The 26288-nt window shown below is 33.5% G+C and overlaps 1 protein-coding gene across 2 annotated transcripts in view; it reads left to right on the top strand.

Annotated features, from left to right (window-relative positions):
• The window catches only part of LOC105214565 (protein timeless homolog), a 458589-nt gene that overhangs the window by 154408 nt on the left and 277893 nt on the right, over positions 1-26288 (top strand). The window lies entirely within an intron of this gene.

The following is a 26288-nucleotide window of genomic DNA, read 5'->3' as shown; positions in this document are numbered from 1 at the left end:
TCCAATTTTATGCTAATTTTATCAAATTTATTTTAGCTCACGAGGTAGGAGAAATAGAGCAACCCTTTAGAGAGAGTAGCTTGAAACTGTATTGGATTCAACTTACTCACATAAAAGCATAACTGTACGAGTATATTTGTATTCAACTCGAACTCGTTTGCAACAGCTCAAACAGCGAATGCAGCTAAAAGCGTGCACCCAAACGGCTTTGTTGATGTTGACAAGAAAGGGTCAGTACCAACACAGCCGTTAGAAAGCGACCTTTATGTCAGCGCTTTGCAAACATATCGGAGTTTTTCCTTCAATAAATACAAAAAAAAAAAAAAGAACATTCAGCGCCTCTGACTACATTTATCTCTTTGAGCGTTTGCTTAAGTTTTTTGCTCAAATCTCTTTTGGCGCAGCATAAGCCTTTTTGAATTCACTTGCCGGAAGGCCTCGGTATGCACGCACTATTCATTAGAAGATTTGCTTGCTTTTTGTTGTTGTTTTTTTAGTTTTTGTAATAATTTTCCAAACTTTCAGTTCGCATTTGTCAGCGAGCGTATACTACAAGCTTCAGCTGCATTATTTGTTGCTGTAGTTCGAAATTCCTGCAAATTGCTCAGCTTTGTGTGTCTGTAAAGCAAGCATAAAAACAATTTTAATTACGCGCAAATATGAAATGAAAGTAAGTGACGCTTTTACTTTTCACTTTCACAATTCAACTGTGTCAAACTGTGAAACTAATTTAAGCTGTGCGCCATGGCGTATGCGTAATCTCAGTAAAGTTTGCAGCAGCAAGCAGTGCCTTTTCGTATGCCTTTCAACTTCATTTCGCTTAATCTGCACTCGTTTGCTTTATTTTTGGTCAACATTTTAATTACGTTTTGGTTATTAATTTGTTTTTGTTTTTGTTTTTTAATGAGGCCAGGAACGCAGACTAATATAATCGAAAAGTATAGCGAAGCTACCGATAGTGAAGATAGGCATTTCTTAACCAAAGTTGAGCCCATAGTCAGTGAACTCAAGGCTAGTATCGCCAATCTACTATCCGACTGGATCGTCACCTCCCTAAAGGTTGCTGCCGTTTTCGAAGCAATATATCTGTCGCTGCCTTAATAGCACCCACTTGCCTCTTCCGCTTGAGAAACGCTGCAATAGTTGGGAAGCCTGAAACTAATATTAATGCCGAGTTCCCGACAATAAACTCTCCCACCCACCTTTCCCGCCAACTTCGACACATCCGTGAAGAAGCTCACCTGTCTTCTCCTCCAGCGACTCCTTCCCGCCCAAACGTCCCTTGAAGGAATAAGAGCAGATGAGTTGTTGGCAGAGCTATGCTCGGTGGCATGGAGATGTTCCAATAACCTCGGTATGAAGTAGAAGTTTCACACACTATGTGTGTGAGTGAAGAGTCTCGAGTGCCCAGACACTCACTCGTCTATAAACCCGGATTCATTAAGTCTGATAGCAGCTTTCGCGGTCAAGCACTTTCCAGCTATGTCTACGGGTGCTATATGCAGTAAGGCGTTGGTTGATGACTTCCGAAGCGCGCCACTCATACTTACAAGAGCCGCTCGTTGAACGTTTACTAGCTTTTTAGCTAGTGAGGCCTTTTCAAGTGACTTCCACCACACGAGTATCCCACAGAACATAATAGACTTGACTATAGTTTCATATAGTCAGGGAAACACTTTTGGTGAGATGTCCCATCTTTTCACGTCACGAACCAAACTAATTTCATATTTAAGTTAAAAAGTTTATGCAGAAGTTAGGTGCCGATATTATTATCACTAGTGAATTAGGCAAATAATTTTTGACAAATTTAAATATAAATTCATATCGATAATCTACTTTGAGTAGACTAGTTTGCCTTAAAGGAACAACAACAAAATTTTTGCGTTAAGCCTGAAACCTCATTGCACCTTTTCTCGCCGTGTCTGGCTGGCAGCGTGTTTGTCTGCGGCGTTTTTGCGCCAAAGGCCTGGCTTAAAACAGCTGCACACACGCGCTCGGGTTTCCCAACAGATTTTTGTTTATTTTTTTTTTCACTGTTAATTCAATATTTTTTCACACAGCCGAGTTCTAAAGGTAGACGCTCTTTTTGCACGCTTACACACATACATACACACGCGTACATACGGACTGGTCTGCTGTGTGCAACATGCATGTTTGTGGTTCCAGATTTTTTGTGTGTTTTTTTTTTTGTTGTTTTTGCATGCATATCTCCTTTGTATGCAGTCTGTAATTAAATGTCTATGTTGCGGATTAATTCATTTTCATTTGCGGTGCCATCGATCCATCACCCCAACCGAACCGGTTGACCGAACGAAAGGCTACATATACACGTGTGTGGCAAGTAAGTGTTGCACATTTTACAAGCGAAATTAAGCAAAAAGCAAAAACAAAAATCGAACGCAAATAAAATAAGTGTAGTGGGCGTTCTTTCTTTGTTGTTGTTGTTGTTGTTGTTGCATGCTGTTGTGTGGTTTTGCGGTTGCTCTTTGTTTGCCAACGCTGCTGCTGTTGTTGTTGTTGCTGTTCAATTTTTTTAAACTCACTTCCGTACAAATTAAATTACGGTCGCGTTCACAAACTCTCACTCGCTCACTCACTCTGAGTGCAATGAGTGCAAATGTTCGCATAATTGAAAGCATTTCCGCCCACACGGTCATTTAGTTGCTGCACTGCAGTCGTTGTTGCTACTGTTGCCGGTGTGGCAAGCGGCCGTTTGTGGCATGAAAAAGTGCCATTGAGACTCACACAGCCTGTCCGCTGTTGTGGGAAAAGTAGTAAAATATTGAATTTTATTTGAGTTAAAGTCTGTAGTGTTGCCACTTTATTGCAGTTAACATGAAAGTTACTCGCTGCACTGCGTTTACTCTCCTCAGATTTATAATGAATTGCTTGCAATTGCATTGATCAAAGGAGTTGTGGTCAATCGGAAGCTAACAAGCAGGTGTACATGTAGACACGGAGAAAACTTTTCGTTAATTGATTAATGCGAACGTTCTTTCAATTATCTGGAGTAATCCCGTAAGACTTTGGTAGGAGAAATATTTCTAATATTATTTTTTCATAATTTTTATGAAAATTCGATTTTTTTTTTAACAACTTGTTTGTCATTGAGAGCGATACACCGATTGCAGGAAATCCGCCAACTTTTCAGTGAAACCCCATACCTCACAAATTTCTCGACAAATTTCAACTAAATTTCATACATAATATATTTCTTTGACATCCTGATATTTTTTATGAAAAATAGTGAAATCGGTTCAGAACATTCCACTACATTCCACATATCACAATTTTGGATTCCAACTGAGAACAAAACGGTACACAAAGACCGCAATGAAGGTGTGACGTCGGTCACCTAAAATATTGGTAATAAGATTAGAACTTTCCAAAGCCTCAGATATCGAACATAAGGCCTTTCGGGGCCAAAGACTACTTTGTACTGAAATATCTTTAAATCTTTCATATATTCCGTAGAAACTTAGGTCAATAAAGGTCTTGACATAAACTACAAAACTACGGTATGCATGATTAGTTTGGATATTGCGTTCATCAGTTATAGACGTGTAAACATGGAGTTCACTAACGGCAAAATTCGCACTCTTTTCAAGTCTACCTTCGTTCAAGGCAAATCCGGTAGAGAAACGTTCCGGTTGATTAGTGGTGTTTTTGGGGATGGTACTCTTATCACTTCGAACTGTGGAGGAATGGTTTCGACGATTCAGAGCGGGTGAAAACGACACCATGGATAAGCTAGTCGGCGAGAGAACTGTGACGACGAATACCGATCAAATCATGGAAAACATCGCGTTAGACCGGCATGTGGCACCTCGTGACATCGCCCAGAAGATGGGAGTTTGTCACCAAACCATTTTAAACCATCTGGAGAAGGCTGGATATCCAAAAAAGCTTGATGTTTGGGTGCTGCCTGATTTGTCGCAAAAAACCTTCTAGACCGAATCAACGTCTGCGATATGCTGCTGAAACGGAACGAACTAGACCCATTTTGAAGCGGATGGTGACTGGCGACGAAAAATGGAACACATACGACAATATCAAGCGAAAACGAACATGATCGAAGGCCGTTGACCAAGCCGGGATTGACGGCCAGGAAGGTTTTGCTGTGTGTTTGATGGGATTGTAAGGGAATAATCCACTATGAACTGCTCCCACATGGTCAGACGCTTAATACTACCATCTACTGCGAACAACTGGACCGCTTGAAGCAGCCGATCGACCAGAATTGACCAAAAGGAATGCTGTAGTTTTCCACCAGGACAACGCCAGCCCACACTACGTTGATGACTCTTCAGAAGCAACTGGAGCTCGGGTGAGAAATTTTATCGCATCCACCATATAGCCCGGACATTGCGCCAAGTGATTACAGATGAAAACATATTATCGAACGGGGTTTGCTAACATCATCGGTATCATACCTGGACCTATTCCAGTATGGAACGATCTACATACATAAACGGAACGGACTGGATTTTCCATTAGGTCGAAAACTAAAAAGTGAAAATAGTTTGGGGAATGTTTTGTGCCACCACAGAAACAACATAATATCATCAGAAACCATAAACTTGAAAGTGGTTCTTTTGGTATCATGTAGATAGGTTAGGGATTTCAGTTCATAGATGGAACAAAATGCGTTAAGTTTTCATGTAAGAGTAGTAAGAGAAACGTTTTTCATTGAAGCATATTTTGTTCGACAGTTATGTATTCCTTAGACAGTTTCCGGTTGCTGATAAACTCTTCAGTTGATATATAGTAATTGACTTAAAGAACTATATGGAATCCCGACTGATGCTTATGGTAAGATTAGAAAAGGAGTGCTCTAAAAAGTTCTAGAAGAAGACTTTTAGCGGTGTGAATCAAATTTAATTAGATTTGTATTGATTTTGAATTCAAATCTGTAACTTCTAACTATTTTATTTCTTTCTACTCAAACCAACTCGCATTTATGCATATATGTTCCCTTATGATGATAGTGACAATTTCTCCCTCTCAGTTAGTTACAGTGAATCTGTGAGATGCCAATATTAGGCACTAGAGATAACAGTTTCATTCGACAGTCGATAGTAATTTTTCATTTTCCCCAACAAAACGGTTATACCCTTGAACAGCTAGTTATCACAGCAGCTGGTAAACCCGTGCAAACGTAATAATGTACCCCTCGGTTGTACATATCATGCTACATGCTGCATGCCACAAGGGTCATTTGTTATGCGTGAAAAATAACAACAACAACGCATCGCTGTTTATTGCACCGCTGCACGAATGCAAATTGCAACTGACATGTTGACCTGGTTAGCCATGCCATTTGCATAAGGCCACACACACACATATATATATACTCATATGCACATTCAACGCTGTTAGAACAGTCTCCGAAGTCAAATATTGCATTTGTCATGTAAATGAATTTGTATTCACGCGTCTTTGGGGATGTGCACTACAAATAAAGTGTCTAAGTAGTAGCAGCAGTGAATGGAACGTTGCAAGAAAAGAACAGTTGAGTACAACAACAACAAATGACATGAGAATGAATACAAAAGCAAAAGTAAGAGGCGACCAATGTGGCTACAAAACAAAAGTTGGATACAAAGGAACAAAGCAAAAGTCCAAAAACAATTTGTTGTTGCTGTTGTTAGTGCATTTGTGGCACAACTGACGTCATAAAACGAAATAAAAATCATAATAAAACAACAACAACACACATACGTTTATAAGTGACAAGGATATGCATTGTGCCTTTTGGCGTTAAGTAAACGTTTGTGGCAACTTTATTTGCACCGACACACACACACACACAGTACTTGCAACAAATAATAAGAACGTATGTATCACAGCATAAGAATGCAAAGAACAACATCAAGAGTAGTACAACAAACAACGCCAAGTTAAACGTAAAAGTCAAAACTTATGCATAAAGAAAGAAACGTCAAAGTTTAGCCTCAGCGGTCATAAAATTCTTTGCAGCTCCCTGCCGCTGCTGGTTACTGGGGCGCGCAAGTTGCAGTTGCATTCGAAGCGGACACAAACTAATATGACAATAGTGGCAGCCAACAGTGGGTGGGTGTTGCATGAATTACACGCTTGCTGGTCGGCGTCTTTAAATGGGTCAAGTAAAACTCAAACAGTAGGACAACACTGTGTATACGTACAAATTTGAGTTGCGGTTAACCAACGAACCAAAACTAAATCTTTTTGATAATTTCTGTGCTTTTATATGGTTACTTAAACTCGTGTTAAAGATGGAGTGTTTGTGAAAGGCCATAAAGGGTTTACTTTGTGTTGTTTTAATAGATATGAATACTATAAACACTGGTTTCTGTATGCTCTGATATAATATGTGCTTGCTTTAAACTCGAGTTTAAGCTTCTATGTTTCTGAACACAATGTTTTATGAAACTTTGAAATAAAATCGATGTTTAAAGCGAATGTAAAGCAATATGTATGATAAACTCGAATTTTATAAGTAAGTTTTAAAGTTAAACACCAAAATTACTGATCAACTCGAGTTTATGACTCAACTTTTCTACAGAAAACTTGTTACTCTTCTATAAATATCAATCTGAAGCTTTTCTAAGAAAAATAAATATTTATTATAAACACCGAGTTTATGAAAAGTGTTTCATATTAAACTGTAAGATTTTTAATCAACTCGAGTATATTCTGTACAGTAATGCCAAACATTTTAAGGATAGAAACTGTTTTAATATAGTTAAAAATAAAATATCTGATAAACTCCGAGTTTATGAGTGGTGTTTAATGTTAAACTCAAAAATCTTCCGTAAACTCGAGTTGATGTTATCATGAGTGAAAGCAAGAATAATTGTCTAAAGTTTATCACTGGTTTTTAATGTTAAACTCATACATTTCTGATGAACTCGAGTTAATGCTATAACATTTAAAAAAAGGGTACTTATTATAAACGCTGAGTTTATGAATAGTGTTTAATATTGAACTGTAGCATTTTTAATAAACTCGAGTTTATTCTGTACAGTAATGCAAAACATTTTAAGGATAGAAACTGTTGCAATATAGTTAAATATGAAATATCTGATAATCTCCGAATTTATGAGTAGTGTTTAATGTTAAACTCAAAAATTTGTAATAAACTCGAGTTTATGTCATCATATGTGTAAGCAAGAATAATTGTTTATGTTAACATATGTGAGAGCAAGGAGAATTGCGGTTTACGAAACTGATATGAAAGAAATATGTTTTTTGTAATTTCTTACTCTCCGTTTTAGAGTTTAACTCCAGAAATGTTTTTAAATTTTTGAAGAATTCTTTAATATATAATACGAGAAATCTTTGTCGTAAGAATCAAATGTTTATTGGGTATAGCTGTATATGAAACATATATACATGTACTCCTTAGCGGAAGAGCGTGCTTATTGTGCTAATGTATGCGTAGTGCGTAACAACAACAATAACAAACAACCGTTAACACACAGTACTTTTGTCCATATGTACTGTAGCCGTTGGCCTCCTCGCCAAAAGTTGTTTGTTTCGGAAGCCCTTGAGTGTTCCTAGTTTATTGTATAGCTATAAACGGGCCAGCGCACTTTCGTTAATGCTGGTCCGTATTCGGCGTTCCCGTTGTTTTTGCTTCTACTTCGCTTGCTTTCGTTGTTTGTTCTCTTGTTGTTCTTCCATTTGTCACGTGAAGCTTTAATTTGCTTTGTTGTTGCTGCTGTTTGGCGGAAAAAATGTTTCTTGCCTTGCTAACTCTAACTCTGCCTTGTTAAGGCTGCTGTGCGTCTGCTCTTCGAAACGTTCCAGTTCATTTGTTTTGCGGTTTTTGGCAATGCGCCAAATGAAAAGCGTTTCCGACATAACAGAAACTTCTTTCTGCCCCTGCCACCCAATCCAATTGTATGACATTAAACATTTATTTTCACTTAGGTACAGTGTGTGTGAATAGTGTTGGGTGTAAAGCCAAGAAAGGTGTTAGATAATTGTAATTTTTTATAAAAGAAGCATTTTACTAAAGCAATTTTTTCTATCTAAGTAAACTAGTGGTCTTCAACCTTCGACCTCCGCCACTCGATATTATTGCATACTTTCTTTAAAAATTTTAGATGGTTTCAAAATAATGGGAGATATATCGATTAAGTATCAATCACGAATTGAAATTCGTTTTCTGTAGAACTTGATATATTTACGTAGATTACGATTATAATGATATTATCATCATTTATATCACAGCAGAGAGTTCTTAACATAATTTATATTTATTGTCTTTCGTTTATGAATTAAACTTATCATAGATTGCATATATCTATTGTTTTCAATATCAATATTCTGTTGCTGAGTGATATTAAATTCTCATGTTTTCGTTCGTAAATATTTGTCACCTACTAATTCGTCTCTTCTCCCTGTTTTCATTGTATTTTTCTATGTTCTTTTTTATCAATTATCGCATGTAAACTGTCAGATTGGATGAAATGTATAACTGTTCTCTGAAATACTTTTAATTCAGTGAAAAAAGAGGTAGTGCCAAAGGGCTATAAATTGTACAATAATCAACAACGAGTGTCATTTTTGACAGCTGTCAACTATTGAAATCGAACGCGTACTTTTTGTGACTCTGAACTATTTTTTTTATCTAAAAAGCGCTCAGTGCGAGATAATAACAGAAACTGGCTAATTTGAAAACTTTAATTTAATATTAATTCAATGCTAAAATTCGATAATATCCATACTAATTTTATAAAAGTTCTAGATAGATTGTCAGTTTTACCAGAGTTTTTCAGCACCTTCTAGGAAGGTAGGTAAAGTGGTGGTCGTACGACGCATTTAGGCCTTTAGAAGGTCCATTGTGACTCCACCGGATCTAGAATCCCTCACACTACCATGTCCTCTCTGAACCATGCTGTGATCTTGATAAAGTTATTCAACAAGTTTGATTAAATATCTACAAATAGTCAGGGGCGTATATATTCGCTCTTTATCAGAATTTATTTTTAAGGTTGTACCTAGTCAGACCTAGTCAGTTTACAGTTTTCCAGGCACTGTGTTCTGGAACCCATTGCAGTTTTATCATAAAACAGTCAAATAGTCCCATACACATTCTAACTCGGAGAAAACGTTCTTTACTCATTTCCCCGCTGATCTGTCAGAGAATCTTGTACGGAGATATTTATTGTTAAAATCTTATAGCATTTTTAGCCAGCCAAATTAATTGCTCAATTAAAATTTTTATTGAGAAACCCTTTTTTGTCTTCTATACTGCCGACTACTCGATAACCGATCAACTGTTACAAATCTTTGTTTTTGCTTTTCATAAGAAGTTGGTAAGTTTCATCAGCTGATTGATATTTTTAGCAGCGACATCTACCGTAGCTTTTTTGTATAAAAAAATACAGCCAGTCGCAGACAAAGAACATATATCGTACGTTTTTGTCACAGAGTTGCATTTGATTTTCAAGTCGATTAAAATTCAATTATAAATAAATGTGGATTTTATTTTTTTATTTGTAATCGATCTTAATCGCTCAGAGGCCGGTTAATTGACCAATTAGCTCCTGTCTACAAACCCTATTACACCTTCTAACTGAGACAAAATATGATCTACTCTCTCATTTTTGTTCTCTGGTAAAATATAGCAGAATACAGTGAGTTGGGGAACAGAATTTCTTTGAAACAATATCATTATTGTCATTGCAGAACAATCTGGAATAATTTTAGTATACCAAATTGAGTTTGGAAGCCTTTAATTAAAACTTGAGTGTCAAGAAATTATATTTTTTACTATTTTGTATTATTTTTATTTTTAATTATTTTATAGTTTATTCTTTCATTTTGTTTGATTTTTTTATTTTGTATTTATTATTTTATTTCCATATCATATCAATCTCTGACTTCCTTAAGCGCCACTGTCTCTTACTTGTAGAGCAAAAAATAAATTCTAATCATGTGCTCATATTATTGTTGTTATTACTTCCGCATATTCGTGTCACAACTTCTACACTATACCCACTTACATTGTCCATTTGTATTTGTACCGTTGTTTATACGCAATTTTGCTCTCCACTCAAATGGCGTGCAACATTAGGACAAATGAATGCCCTCTTTATGTAGACGGAAAGTCATAAAGATGGAACTTAACGATGCACTTGTGGGTGACAATAACATATAGGCAGTACTGGCATATATACAAACGTACATATTTATAAATGTATATATGTATATATGTATGTGGCTGTTTAACACTTCTACGGAGTACATTAAGTATGTAGCTACATGTAGTTGTTGTTTTTGTAGTCTTACAAGTGTCGCTTTGAGACGCAGACTCTACAAAATGATGAGACTTTACTGTCTTACATTTCCAACAAGACTTCCCACACTCACACATGTCTTCTACACTACTTCGTAGGCTTAATGTGAGTGAACTCAACTCTTGTCTTGTCTCAACTCGACTTGACTTGACTTGAACTGTAGCGTCTTGTATGTGCACACAGACACACAAGTTGATTGTTGTTGTTTATTATTTCTCCTTATGTGGCTGCTTTGTTGTTTGCAAATTTTCCTGCTAAGCGGTTAAGTGTTTCTTGTTGGTGTATTTGTCTTGACGGAAGTGCTTAGTTTGCTTTAGTCTCACTAACGGTCACATATATACATATATAAAGGTGTGCATGTGTGTGTGTGTGTGTAATTACACTTGTTGGCATTCATATGCACTTTGCTGCCACTTCCACTCACATTTACATACACATGGACATGTTCCCAGCATCTATGCAACATTTTGTGTTGACCCAAAAACTGTTGTTGCATGCCACACACTCTATGCGCTCCATTTGAGGGCACAAATTATTTGCATATTTCACATGTGTGTGCCACTGCGGCAAAAAAAAAAAAGAATTTATTTGCATTCATGTGTAGTGACATGACTGTGGTGAATTTTGGGAAAATTCATTTGCTAGTTGTTGTTGCACAATAACATGCATAAATGATGCACATGTGCGACAACTTTATCAACGCTTGACTATTAGAGTCGGCGGAGTGCTGTGAAAAAGCAAATATGTATATATGCTTAGATATTCTAATATACAAATTACAAAAAAAATAATATAAAAAATATAAAATAAAATTTATGTACTCAAAATGTGCATACAAACACACAAAAATAAATATATTTCTAAAAATATATATGTAAATTTATACAAAAACAAAAAAAGAAACATCAACTTGTTCATTTAGCTCGTATACTCTCAAGCGTATTGTCAAGTGTTGTTGTTGCGGTATATAGCTTACCACCAATTTTATGCGCGCACAGCGTTGCCACATATTTGTAGTCAGTCAGCAAAGCCCCCAAATGACTAGTTATAAAAAATTTAAATGTACAAATAACAACAAGTGCAAAACCATAAAATGAAATGAAATTTCACTAGAAATAATTTCGGTTGAATATATTTATATATTTCTATATTTCTACTGGCAAATGTATATACTCTAAATATTTTTGTATTCATATACATATAAAATATATGTTTTTGAGCTCTTAGCAGCTGTAAGCAAAATATTATGTATGTAAGTGTTTGAATTTTACAATTTACTCCATTCAACCGCTGGCCAGTGCGAAATTTGAAGCGCTTTTGTTAATTTATTGAATGACCAGCGGCTCGAAGCTGTGTAATATAATTAATTGGTATATTGTTGCGGGGTTTTATAGGGTTTGCCAAATTTATTGCTCTTTTTTTGGTATTTTGGTATATTATTAAAATTGTGGTGGCAGCCTATGACTTTTTATAGCATTGTTGGAGGCCGAAAGATATTTATTTTACGATTTAGCAACATTGTTTCCAGAAATCTGGCTTACAACATTGAGTTGACCGAAGAACTTAAAACTAAATACCATAGTTTTAGGTAGAACTATATGGAAGAATGACTGCTGATTTTGGATCTGTTTAGAAAGAGCCATGAACTAAAGCTCAAAAATTTTCAAAATTTAGTTTTTCAAAAAATTTGTAAAAAAAAATTGAAAATTGAAACATTCAGTGACTTCTTTAGAAGCATCAAAAATAGACTATTAACTCAAATGACAATTTTAGTTTTTGTTTCAATTACTTAAAGATTTTCATAAGTAAAAAACTGCCTATAAATTTTTTCCTGAAAATAAATTCGATTAGTAGTGTTCTTTTGCGAATCGTTTACAAGGAAATGTGTCTCATATATGGGTTCTCACTATAACTCACCTATTTCTTATGAAAAGCAAAAACAAAAATGTATAACAGCTGATCGGTTATCGAGTAGCCGGCAGTGTTAAAGGCAAAAAAAGGGTTTCTCAATAAAAATTTTAATTGATCAATTTATTTGCCTGCATACAAACGTTATACGCTTCATCATACCTCAGTCAAATAATTATATGTACATGATCTTTCCTTAAAAAAAAAAAAATAAAAATAAATTAAAGATTACAAAATATTTCTGAGTATGCAGATTTGTTATTATTAATGTAAACGATGTAAAAAACAAAAAATTAACAAATTTCAAAATATTTTTAAACCATAAAACAGAATTGAAGTTTAGGCTAATAGTAAATATTTATATGTGCATTTAACTATTTTTACCAGTAAAGCCTATACATTTGAGTTTAACTGAAAGAAATGTTTATTTTAATAGTCTATAGAATTGTCCTTATATTTTAAAACTAAATTAAGCCGCTTAATCAGAGAATTAACTACTGACTGTAGAATAATTACGTAAATATTGGCAAATTCTTGCTTTATGGCTAATTTAAGGTGACGTACTGTCTCAAAATCGAAAAAATAACTGAATAAGAAATATAAACAAGAGCAGATATTTGACTGGGGTTCACCTTCTACTTTATACTTTAAGCTTCAGGAATTTCCTACCGTCTTCAATTTATTGTTTGTTTCACATTTTCTCATGTGTACGTTTTGTAGCGTTTCTTTTATATTTGCAAATTTTGAATGCTCAAAAAATGTCTCCAGAGTGTCCTTGAAGTTAACAACAACAAGCAGCAAACAGCGAGTATAAATGCAAATGTCAAGTTGACAGACAAAAAAATTTTGCATTAAAAATGAATGTGAATTGGAGTAACTGACAATGCTGATATGAAACTTAACTACAGAAACATACAAATTTATGTACATGTACAGCTAGAGTTACAGTTAACTACCTCAGTTTACCAGTTTAGTGCTGTGTTTTTGTAATAAAGATATATTTTGCACAATAATAAATTATATTTTCTTAGTCTATAAAAACTCTTCTTCTTTATTAATTTGAAATTTGAAATTCTGACTTGTCTAAATATTTGAAAATATTACCAAAAATACTTAAACTATTTTCTAAATAAATTTTCTTTCGAAAATCTTTTATTCTGTGATTTAGTATGTAAACTTTGCACTTTTGTACCCCTAACATATAGCAAACGTCTTCTAAAGAGAACGAAATGAGGTAATATTTTCTTGATCTCTCATAAAAAAATAACAAAAATTCTTTGTTGCCTTATACCAGCTTCCAACAATCGAATATCAAAATTTTAGTGTTTACGAATCATATAAAAATATAACGGTATAAGGGCTAATATATTATCTTGATGAAATAAGCTGAGGACATTACAGTTATATTTGTGTGTTTTGATTCTTCAAACTATTTAAATCGGTACAAGTCTTCTTCTTTATTACATATTACGAATGTTCCAATATATTCCTGTCGGGTTTGCTTTAGAATAAATATCTGTGATACAAAGAAAATTATTATTATTAACCCTAACACATGCTACGCCTCGGACACAATTGGTTCACAAATACGTAATAGTCCCAAGTAAAGATTTCATGATAATTTCTTTATGATAATTTTTTTTCGTGAGACTTACAATTATTTTCTACGTTTTTCATGGCTTTCCCACAACGACTTCTTCACTTTTTGAAAGTAATATTGGTTAGCTGGTATTCCATATCATTATTCATGCACGTATTGCGTGTGAAGCTCCGTTAAAATATGAGAAACACCCTAAATGTAGGCAACTTTTTTTTTGTTTTACCATATTTTGTAATTTGTACCAGATTCGAGCAAAAAAAAATTAAATTTTTTTCTAAATAATTTAAATTTTGAATTTACAGACTATTTCTAATAATTTCTAACTATTTATATAATATTTTTTTGACTGAAAATCAAATGAAAATTGCTCCTAAAGGTATGCTTAACATTTTTCCGTTTAGAAGTTTTAACAGAAATAGAATTAAGGCAACGAAAATTGCATTCGAATGACATTTTTTGAGTGCAACTCAACTAATTTTATATCATATTATTTATAAAACGTAATCTTAACCCTCTAACCCCCCTAACGATCGATCAACACTGTCTGACCTAGGCGACGTTCAGCTTATTAGCTTTAAGCGGAAGCTATAGCTTGCTGCAATTTTCTAATAAACTCTCACCACTTAGACGACACTTATTGGTTAGCAACCGCAATTTGTGCGGCATTTGCCAATTCCCCGCATTGGAGGCGAACGCAATCAGACTAACGATAAACCGGGCTGGGCGATAAGCCATTTGACTTGGCAATAAACGCATTGACATTTATTAATTCAAACACCAACAAACGGCGATGAGACAGTTAGAATTTAGATTTCCACTCCCAACGGTCTGCTGCTGCCTACTCTCTAGTAAACGGCTGTCACTAATACAACGGTGTACGGATGGAGTCATACTAATGACTACTACTGACTACTTTAATGGCAAACGCTGTGCAAATTAAGCGCAAATTCCTCGAGGCGGCAGCGACAGCAGCAGCCATGGCAACGCGCGTAATATTAACAGCACTCACAAGAATAGTGCTGGTGAATGGAAAATAATTTTTAATCGATCGATCGCTGTCAATTTACAACAAAAGCAAAAATGTCTGATGAAATTAAAGCAGAAGTCAGCCGGCATAACGGAGTAATGCCAACTGCCATTGCAAAATGATGCAACAGTGTAACAGCAGCCAGGGCGGCCAACAACAATAACAACTATAAACGGTTGCTATTTCAACATGACTTCCTACTTACAGCATTTCCATTGTTGTTGGCCCGCCTCATTGCATTAAATTTTTAATTAATATTGATTGCGTAAATGATGATGTCGTTTTCGTCATTATTGTTGTAGTTGTTGTTGCTGGTGGTGCCACCAACATTCGCCCACCATTGCACGGCAACCCGATTAGTAGCGCTAATGGCACAAGCATCGAACAAAAACTTTGCTAAAGATAAAAATAGTTGATCGAATATTTATTGCATTTGCTGCAGCAGCCAGCGAGTGAACGCAACTCTCGGCAATGGATGCGAACGGTGTGTCTCCGCTGGTGGGTGTGTGTGTGTGGTTGCTGCCGAGTGGAGGTTAGGCAGCAGCAGTGCGCTAAGCCAAATAAACGAATAATCGATTGTATGAATAAATGATTGCATAAATTATTACCACTGCTTTGTTGGTGTTAGTGTTGCTAGTGCTGCTGGTGGACCTTGAATGTGCTGCGTGCGCAAATCAGTCGCAGATAATAACGGTTTAGTTGTGATAGTGAAAGTTTGCATGGCTTTGTTGGCCGTGTTGGAAAATGTTCTTGAACAAGTCAGCCGCAGTTGCGTAAGCAAAAATATATATTATGCAATTAAAACACTTTCGTTGGCCTTCTAAATAGTTATTCATTGTGGAATATGATTTATTACGAAAAGTTGCGAAAGCGACTTGTTTTCAAAGGCTTGTGGTTGTAATTATCATCATTAATCAATTGTGTTTATTGAGGTTATTTTAATTAATTTTTCAAAAACAATTGTTAACGATGTACGAGCATTGAAGATTCATATAAGCCAAACCATTGTTCTCTCGACTTCTTCGTTATATAGGAAGTCTTGATCTTTTCCTTGTTAGAACCAGGAGGAACCACATTTACTACTTTTTGAGTTGTAGATCGTTCATATTCTCTCGAATACTTGTTCGAAGGTTGCCTTCCTTCACCTTTATGACCCGTTTATAAGAACTTATGTAGTGTATGCCATTCTAAATAAAAATTCAATAGAACCATATTCCGTTGTAAGTTTTTGTCCTCCCAGTTTCTCTATTATTATAATAAAATTGCATAAAGAAATTCGTGAGATAATGTATACTCATATACCCAGGTTCCATATTGCCCTCATAGACTTTAGACTTGTAATTATTCGGATATATCGCCAAAAATCACGCCGGTGTGATATCACACGATCTTGGTGGCCAATCGACAGGCCCTAAACGTGAAATTATCTGCTCACCGATGTGTTCTCTCAATAAATCTGTTGATTGAAGCGATATGTGGGAAGTGACGCCGTCTTGTTGAAACCAAATGTCGCCGAGATCACGAGTCGCCATTGACGATTACGTTTTCACCGCCAACATTTTTGAAGAAATATGGATCGATGATTCCACCGGCCCGCAAAGCACACCAAACCGATGTTTTTTCTGGATGATACGGCAGCTCTTGAATACCTTCAGATTGCCCTTCATCCCAAATGCGGCAATTTTGTTTGTTTACATACCCATTGTGTCAGAAATGGGCCTCATCGCTGGACAAAATTTGGCTCGGAAACGTCGGATCTTCTTGGAACCTTTAAAGAGCCCCTAGAGCGAAGGGATGTCTCTTGGATCACCTTTTATAGTGTGTTTCTAATTTTGAACATGATCCGGTTCTTATTCATCTCGAACTAGAGTATGTTTTTTAGCTTGATATTCACTTCAATCTGATTCTTGGTTACCATTCTTATCGCATTAGTCATTCTTATCCTGCTAGCAATCTTAGTATTGTGCATTATTTAAATAAGAATTCTTATATAGGTTTAAATCCTGAACATCTTATTGATCAATCTTTAATATTTAGGATTTTATCTTATATTTCTTACGACTTGTGATCGTTATTGCCGTTATGATTCGTTCTGAACTTAATATTGTTCTTTAGTCTTGATTCAAATATAAAAATATAATTTTTTGATATTGTGATCTTCTTTATGATCTAGTTATTTGCCCAGATTCTAATCAAGATCAGGATGAACGTCTGGATCCTTTTACGTTCATAATCTCATTATTCTCTTGATCTTCTGGTTTTCATCTTAAATTTTTGTCGAGTTTGTTTCTAGTTATTGTATCGATCGTGATCATGTTTATACGTTCCGACCGATTAATCTTGATGTTCAGTTTTATTTAATTATACATCTTTATCATGATACATCTTTATCCTAAACTTACTTGATTTTCAAGATGTTCTTCATTTATTTTCTATGTTTTTCGATGTGTATCTTACTACTGACATAATGATCTTGAGATTGACCACTTACAATTAATTTAGGTTTAATATTGGTCTATACTTTTTTCATTTTTGACTTCTCTGTATTCATGTTAATCTCGTTCAAAATCACGCCTTCCTTACCTTATTTCTCATTTCTTTCTTAGTTTCTTGGTTTTAAGCAATATTTAAATGTATATTACTTTGGTTTATGGTTCTTTTTTGATCATTCGGAGTTAAACATAATCCATGTATGGTTTTTCACTTTTATAGTAGAATCTTAGTAAGATCAAGATCCGGATATAAGCTCCCAGTTTTATTTAGATCGGAATTTTGTGGTACATTCTAATTAATCTAGAGCATAAACTTGATCTGATTTTGATCTCAACATTAATTCTCATCCTAAATATTTTCTTGATCGTAATTATAATTCAGAGAATCAGTTTTGTCCGACTTTTCAGCAGTTATAAAAGGTCTGTTGATCACCTAATGCTTTAGTTCACTGTAAGTGCTACTATTCCAGCGCTTGTCATAATTTGCTGATTCAATAAAAAATCCGGACACATATCGATAAAAACATTTGTGCATTCACTGCCTGCCGCTGCTGTACATATTCCCACCAAAATTAACCGCCAAGTCAGCATTTTTGCCGTTCAGTCAATCAATACATTGATTTCGATTGAATCCATTAGCTTCGTATAGTTTCTGTTTTTGTGTTCGTGCTGCTTGCCTGTGGCCATGGTGGCGGCGCATCCGCTGTGTTGTTGTTGTTGTGGTACCACTTTTGACACCCGTGCGCACGGCAGCTGTGGGCGATTGTTCCTGGTTTGGTGGTGCATTTCCGCACTGGCGGCCATATTCATTTGACATTTCCGCATGCTTTTATTCCAACATAACTGTCATTTTGTTTCCTCTTTGCATTCTGCAGCATTTAGCATTCATTTGTTGCTGTCTCTTCGCGCATTCTGCTTTTTCGTGAATTGTCCATTTTGATTGCAATTCAATGAAAAATAATTGAATTTTGAATAAAAATGCCGGCGCATTCGGTAGCATATTTCTGCACAGTGGCGTTTTTCCGACAATATGCCGGTTCAGCGTTGTTGTTGCTTGTTGTTTTTATTAAAAATGTTATTTATTTTTTTTTTTAATTTTTGTAACCATATTCACTTGAACACACGCACTCCTACAAGAGTAGTTTGAATTTTGACATATAATTACTTTCTTTATTCTTTTACATCTGTATTTTCCCAGTATTTACTTCCAATTATCATCTACCAATTTCCCATTGCTCTATAAAAATACTACCATATTTGCTGTATATTCCTATATATATAATTGCTATTTGCTGTTGTTGTAATTACCTCTTGCCAAAAGTTTGCCGCCAGTGCACATTTTCACAAAGTGTAACGATCAATTAAGCGAAACCACATTTAAATGGAAATGTCCTACCACCACCAGGGAATACATTTCAGCGCCAATTGTCCTCAAGTAAATAAACATTTTATAGACAGCTGTACATCCAAAAACTTTATGGTACCTATATGTATATGTGGCCTCAAAATTATATAAAGATTTTGGAATAAAATTACAAGGCTTGGCTTGTTGTGATTTTTGAGACAATAGTAGGTATGTTTCGAGAGAGTCTGTCGAAAGACCTATACCTCTAGAAAACCTCTTAAAATATCATTCGAAGTCATGTTATAAAAGGGTTTTCAATGAGAGCGATACAATGCTTGGTTTTCAATATATCGATGACATTCGCTGTGTGGCTTGTGGCGCCGTCCTGTTGGAACCACATATTGTCCAAGTCCATTTCATCCAATTTGGGCCAAAAATTTTCGGTTATCATTGAGCGATTCCCTTTCACAGTAACGTACCGGTCTTGATCATCACGGAAGAAATCGTAATTTTTTCGGGATGCAATGGTGACTCATGGAGTACAAGAGGATTGCTGCCTCACCAATAACGCATATTTTTCGTATTGACGAAGCCATTTAGCCAGAAATGAGTCGACCATAAATTGGATGTAGCGCTATTAAAGTTAAGCCCACTGACTCCAAATTTCGGTAGTAGAATTTTAATAATTCCGACTCGTTGTTGGATCGTATATCTTTCAATGATGAAATGACAAACCTTACTGAAAATGAATGTCAAAAGAGCGGAAAGAAATATGATGTCGTTTACTATCCCTCCCTATCTACTTTGTAATACCATTTGCAAAACCCTTTATTACTTTAGTGAAAAATTCCTGAGTACTCTGCGAGAATAAAGAGATAAATAATCCTCGGTCACAAAGAACAACTTGTCATATTTTTATACTGCGCATATTAAGAAACTTGTATGTACTTCGATTACTATGTTCTGTCGACAACTCCAACATTTGAGGTTAGAAAATTTGCGATTGTGTATCAAAACTATCTGAAGTTAGACGACGTTATGCCCACAGAGTAAACAGAACTGGACTCGGTATTTTCCAATGCCTACAAACAGGACTATGGATATGAGACCGGAAATCTTTAATTTTGTGTTTGAGATCGCAGATGATTCCCTCAAACATCTCAGATAATTCTTACAAACAACTCAGATAATTCTCAGTACAATTCATGTGAAGATTTTTGTCTGTAGTATTGAATGGTTATCAGGGCTCCACTTAATCTCATCTCTGATTATGTTCCAGATGCTCGGCTTTTAACTTGTATTCTGTATGTTGGATATTACTACCGATGCCAATACGAAACTCCAGAAATAAACAAACTATTATTAGTTTAACCGGTGTTAGAACATTTTTCAGAGGATTTCAGGGAAAACATTAAAGATCGTCATGTCCAGTGCCTCTTACAGAATGCTGACAATGCTATAAGACTATGACTGCTGACGGATTATTAGAGAAATAGTTACCACTGCTTTATTTTTCTAACTCCAACACCGTTTATTTCAACATCAAAGATTCATAAATAATAAATAAAACAATTAAGGAAGGGCTAAGTTCGGATGTAACCGAACATTTTATACTCTCGCAATTTATTTATTTTTATTAATATAACACACAATTATATCTACACATTGGTCATATATATAAAGGTTATTGAGAGTTGGAAACCCTAATATTAGGTATATGGGAGCTAAAAGAAGTTATGACCCGATTTCACTAATTTTTGGTATCCTTCCATATTATTGGAATAAAAAAAATATTCTCTTTAAATTTCCTAAAAATATATGAGAGACTTACCTATATTTTCGGTAAAAAATTAATTAGAGGTACTTAGGTCCTCATGTTACATGTGTAAGGCCTTGAAAACTTACGGTCCGATTTCCACACTATAAATGCAGTATTTGTGCAAAATTCTGTTCCGCTATCTTCACTAGTGGTTTGTAATATTATATATTATAAAGTAATCGATTCAGATTGCAGTTCTGGTATATAGGAAGTAGGCGTGGTTGTGAACCGATTTGGCCTATTTTCATAAATTATCATTGAGATGTAAGGAAACTATTACAAACCAAGTTTCATTGAAATTGGTCGAGTTTCGGAAATATGGTTTTTGACCCAAAAGTGGGCGGAGCCACACCCATTTAAAACTTTTTATACCAACTTGAGTGCAGCTCTTCTGTACCATCTTTATAATGGATTTTAAGGTTTCTGGTATTTTTCCTTACTGAATTCAAACATGTGTAGTAGTTTTCAACATAACCTTTGTATGGGAGGGGAGCGTGGTTATAACCCGATTTCCTCGATTTTTAGACTGTAAAAGGAAGTGCCTGAAGAAAACGACTCCTGAGAGTTTCGTTGATTAGTAGTTTACGAGATATGTACAAAAAACTTAGTAGGGGCGGGGTCACGCCCCCTTCCTCAGAAAAATTACATCCAAATATGCTTCTATTATGGCTCTTTATGTGTATTCGGTTTTCGCCATTTTGTGGGCGTGGTAGTGGTCCGATTTCGCTCATTTTCAATACCAACCGTCTTATGGTCTGTATTTTTACTCAAGTTATCGCTTGTACAGACGGACAGACAGACATTCTGATGTTAAATATACTCGTCACACTGATCACTTTGGTATATAATCCTATATCTAACTCTTTTAGTTTTAGGTGTTACAAACAACCGTTGTGTGAACAAAACTAAAATACTCTGTGCAACATGTTTCGAGAGTACAAAAATAATAAATAATGTATCTGAAAATGTGAGGCCTAACAGAGCATTTGATTGAGAAGAAGCATAACTCTTGAATAAAAATCATATTTAGATTCCTTATAATGCTCGTCCTTATAAATATATGTACGTGTAATAAGACAATATCGCAGATTTTTCGAAAATCGCACTTTGCCCTTTCTAAAGCATCCAAGTGTAGTTGAACAACCATTTAGCGCTTGCTTACAGATAAAAGCAAAGATAAACGATTGAATTTTCCTACTGGATGTTCTCATATTCCAATAAATATGTACAGTATACAGTTAGTCAAATATGTATAGTGCTTATATGAATTGTTTATGAAGAGGAAATTGGTTTCGTTATTTAAACACTTTTTGCGTGAATTGTGTGAAGGTAAGCTTTTGCATATGTGTGTCTTTCAGCTTTTCACTCGACTTGCACACATTCATATATGCAATTGCATAAAAAATATAAATATATTGCAAAAAAATAATAACTGTGAATTTAACGTCAACTGGCGCATTTATTGCCAATTCTGATCATGTTTACTCGATAAAATGCTTTTTCACTTGCTGAAAAGTGTATTTCGATAAAGTGCAAAATACAAATATTTTTAGGTGAAATGCATTTAGTTGATGCCGAATTGCTGCCTGCTGACTGCGTATAGTGATGTTTATTTTTATAGCATTTTTGAAGTAAATATGCATTTTTTCTAGTTGGCATGTTAAAACACCAGAAATGTTGAGCGATTAAAAGGAATATTTTTTTATATTTTTTTTCATGTTGGAATGATTTTTGAGCGTCTAATTAAATGTTATAAAAATTTTAATATCTGTAAATGTGAAGTTTAAAAAAAATATACTTTACTTACCTCAATAATTTTTCTTAAAATGTCCAATAAAAAGTCCAATTTATTTTTTCTTTGAATTATTTTCTAATTTATGTAAATAATTATCGTCTTTATTTCTATATAATATATATATATATATATATATATGTATATATTTATATATTTATTAATAATGCAATTATGTAAGTATTTATGTCTATTTATTTTTCTTTGCTTCTTCATTTATAATTAATACTTTATTTTCGGGTTTTCTGCTTTATTATCTGCTCAGATTTCTCAATTCACATATCATTTTGGCGCAACGCTGCTGAACTTGGCTCTCAGAGAATTTCTATATATTTACATATAATATAACTATGTGCTTATTTTGTCAATTTTTTTATGTATTTTAAATCACGTAACGTTGACGTGACAGTATACACACATAACTGTTTGCTAAAATTTTCACTTAATTTATTATATAATTTATAATTTTTCATATTAAAATTATTGGTTTTACTCGCTAATAATTTGATTGTTTTAAATATTTATTTTTGAAATTTTAAAGTGAAATAATTAAATAAGTAAATACTTATGTACATGTATATTTTACAGCAGAGTACGGTTGTTATATTCACTTTTTTATTCTTTTATCTATACATGCTATTTTTTATTTATAAAGTAAACGACTTAATTTTAAATATATTTTATTTCGGCTTATAAATATTTTTGTTATTTTTTTTAATATATTTTATATATATATATATATTTTTTACTTTTTAAATTAATTTAATTTATTTTATTTTTTAATTTACTTTTTTCACTTTTTTAAATTTATATTTTTATGTTTTAAATTTTTTATTTTCATTTTTATTTTTAATTTTTTTGTTCTCTGTACTCGTTTCTCTTTCAAACCTTATCTATCTTAACTTTATAACTAACTGTCATTATAATTTTAAAACTACAAATAATATATAGAATTTGTTATTTTTGAATCCCTACTTATTTAATTTTTTTTTTATACAAACTAAATGTCTAATCCATATATATATATGTATGTATATATTTGTGCCTATAATACATGCCAGCTTCATATGACTCTTAGTAGTTTTGAAAATATTGCTTTTAGTGTTAATTTGATTCATAATATTTATTGATTATTTCCTGACACAAATACATACATACATACATAAATATATGAATTACATATTAAATATATATTTTGAAATCAATCCGTTTATAACTACTGGTACTACTTTCTGGTATTCACAGAATTTTTTAACGACAATTTTATAATTTTTTATCTATAATCATTATTATATTTTATTTTATATATTATTACTTTTTATTATTTTTCATATTTTTATTTTTTTATTATTTAATATTTTTTAAATTTTATTTTATATCTCATAAATTTTATCATTCCTTATTTTTATTAATAATTTTTTTTTTTGTTTTTCTATCCATTATTTTTTGTTGCCATGTTAATGTAATGGAAAAGCTTATGTTCCTATTGTATTTTTTTTACAATTTATTTACAATAAAATTTTTATAATTTTCTGTTTTTGGCGGGGTTAAATACTACCTTTGTATACTTTTGAAATTAAATGCATTTTTTGTTTGTATTTGGCCGCTGGATATTTGGCGCTGATTGAAAAATTCTCGCTCGCGTAAATTTAGGGCAGCTAATTGGGTGTAAATAGTTTATTTGGACATGAAAAAAGTTTCGGTCGTAAAAATTTGGAATTTTTTTAAGGTTTTTACGAATATTAGAGTGTTTTTCATCAAAAACTAAAAAGAGATTTTTTATTCATAAAAATCATATATAATTTAAAAAATATGAATGTTCATATAATTTTATTAGAAAGTATTAGGTCTACAACTTTGCTTCCGCCTTTTTTTTTTTTTTGGAAATTTAAGGATTTTTTTGTATAAAACCGGTTAAAAAAATGTTATTCAAGGGCCGTCGCCTGCTACTACTTTTGACCATCTTTCTGGCAGCATGCGTATTCCGTGCAAATGTCGACGATTCGGCTCAAAAAGTGAAATTTTTTCAGTTGAGAATAAGTTTGGGATGCAAACAGATCTCTACAGATATTTTGTTGGGTTAATGTTGGCACAAACGTCCAAGATCGATATAAAAATATTTAATCGATTTAATCGACCAGTGCTTGATCCTAGAGACATCTATTGGACAACGGGGCAAGCAAAGTTGTAGACAAATATTTAAATTGTTTTAAGTGAAGCTTAAAGTACAAACTTTCAACTTGCCAAGTATTCTGTAACCATGAAGGTCGCTCTCATATGCTATATCTCCATATTTATATTCTCAAACCAAAGTTTGGCGGTATTTAAAGTTATAATCTTCAATAGATAGTTCTTTACCTTTATTTTTCGGTTATATTTTCTAAGATAATATACCTCCTTACATTTGTTTTGATCGGTTAATGCGTTTCGGGAATCTGTGGTGTGCCACTAGGCTGTGACAGCTCAAACTTGAAACACCACCACTGAATAGTTTTATGTTTCGTACTTAATTATAGAATAATGAAAACCCTTATGAAATTCAACTGTATCAGTCCCTTCGGAGAAAATTTGTCAAAATTTTAAGTATCATTTGTATGAGCTTTCGAACTTCTAAATCTTTATATGAAAAAATATATATAAATCATTCTTCTTAAAATAAGCATAATATGTAAATAAATGATTGCATCTACCTTCGACCTTTAAGTGTCAATAAGAAAGTTAATAAATGATTTCAGCTACAGAATTTGACCTTTAAGTGACAATTAGAAATATTTGAAAACTGTTATTGCATACCTTTAGGCGCACGTCATTATTATAATATGAATATTTACTGTTAAATAATTGTTATGTGCTTATAAAAAAAAAAAAAATTCTGCACATTTGTCAATTTTTTATGGAAATTTTTTCCAACAATTTTATAAATTTCTGTTTTTGTATTAATGTTTTTCTGTTTCTGTTTCTGCTTCTGTTTTTTTTATATTTTTGTATTTTTCTGCACGTCTATATTTCTAATGTTTCTCTAGCAACTTATTGTTCCATTTACCTTTTGTTTTATTGTTTATTTGTGTATTTTGTTTTTGGTTTCTTTTATTAATTACCCAGTATATACCTTTAACTCGTTCGTTTGGCATTTGCTCTACAACTGTTGTGTATTTCATATTATTTAAATTTTGTTTTTGTTGTTTGTTTTATTTTTGTTTTGAATTTTTGTTCTTCATTTATTTATTATGTTTTTTTCTGTTTTGTAATCACTATGTAATTCCATTACTTTACCTGCTGCATGCACTTTGCTTTTCTGCTTCAAATGTATGTCTATGTTTGCTTGCTTGTTTTGTTGCCGTTGTTATTGTTGTGTTTTGTTATGCAGGTTTTGGATTTTTTATTTATATTTTTTTACATTCTATACATATCAACCTATGTATTTAGTCTGTACATATGTTGTCTTTTCACTTATTTTGGCTCTCCTATTTGCTTAATTACTTTTGTAAATTCTTTGCTGCAACTAAAATAAACAACAAATAATAAATGCATACAAGTTTAATTAAATTAACAGAAGCATATGTTTGTATGTGTGTGTGTGTGTGTATTTTTGCTTGTTGCTGTCCATTTGCGTTACTTTTCGTGTCTATTTTGTGCAAATATTGACACATGTTCACCTACATTCGTGTGTGTGTATCTGTGTTGCTTGTGTGTTTTTCCACAATATTTTCAATTATTTCCGACCACAATTGTATATTTCTATATATTTACTGACATTTTGATTTGTTTGCATTATGCATGCTTAGAAAATCGACCACTTATAATAGAAATTATTTGTAAACTGCCGTTTTTAATAAATGAATAATGCATATGCACAACGAGCTAATTGGCAACATGTTGCATATACATATTTGTATGTTTATACACAAAATAAAGAGTTGAGATATATGTTTGTGTGTAGTTATAATGATTTTTCACTTGCTCTACTTTCGTACAACGGTTTTGTAATGCTTTAGAAATCAAGTTTTTTTTTTTTC

Source organism: Zeugodacus cucurbitae, chromosome 2 (assembly GCF_028554725.1).
Source record: "Zeugodacus cucurbitae isolate PBARC_wt_2022May chromosome 2, idZeuCucr1.2, whole genome shotgun sequence".
Lineage (NCBI taxonomy): Eukaryota > Metazoa > Arthropoda > Insecta > Diptera > Tephritidae > Zeugodacus > Zeugodacus cucurbitae.
This window is presented reverse-complemented; position numbering and strand designations above follow the sequence as displayed.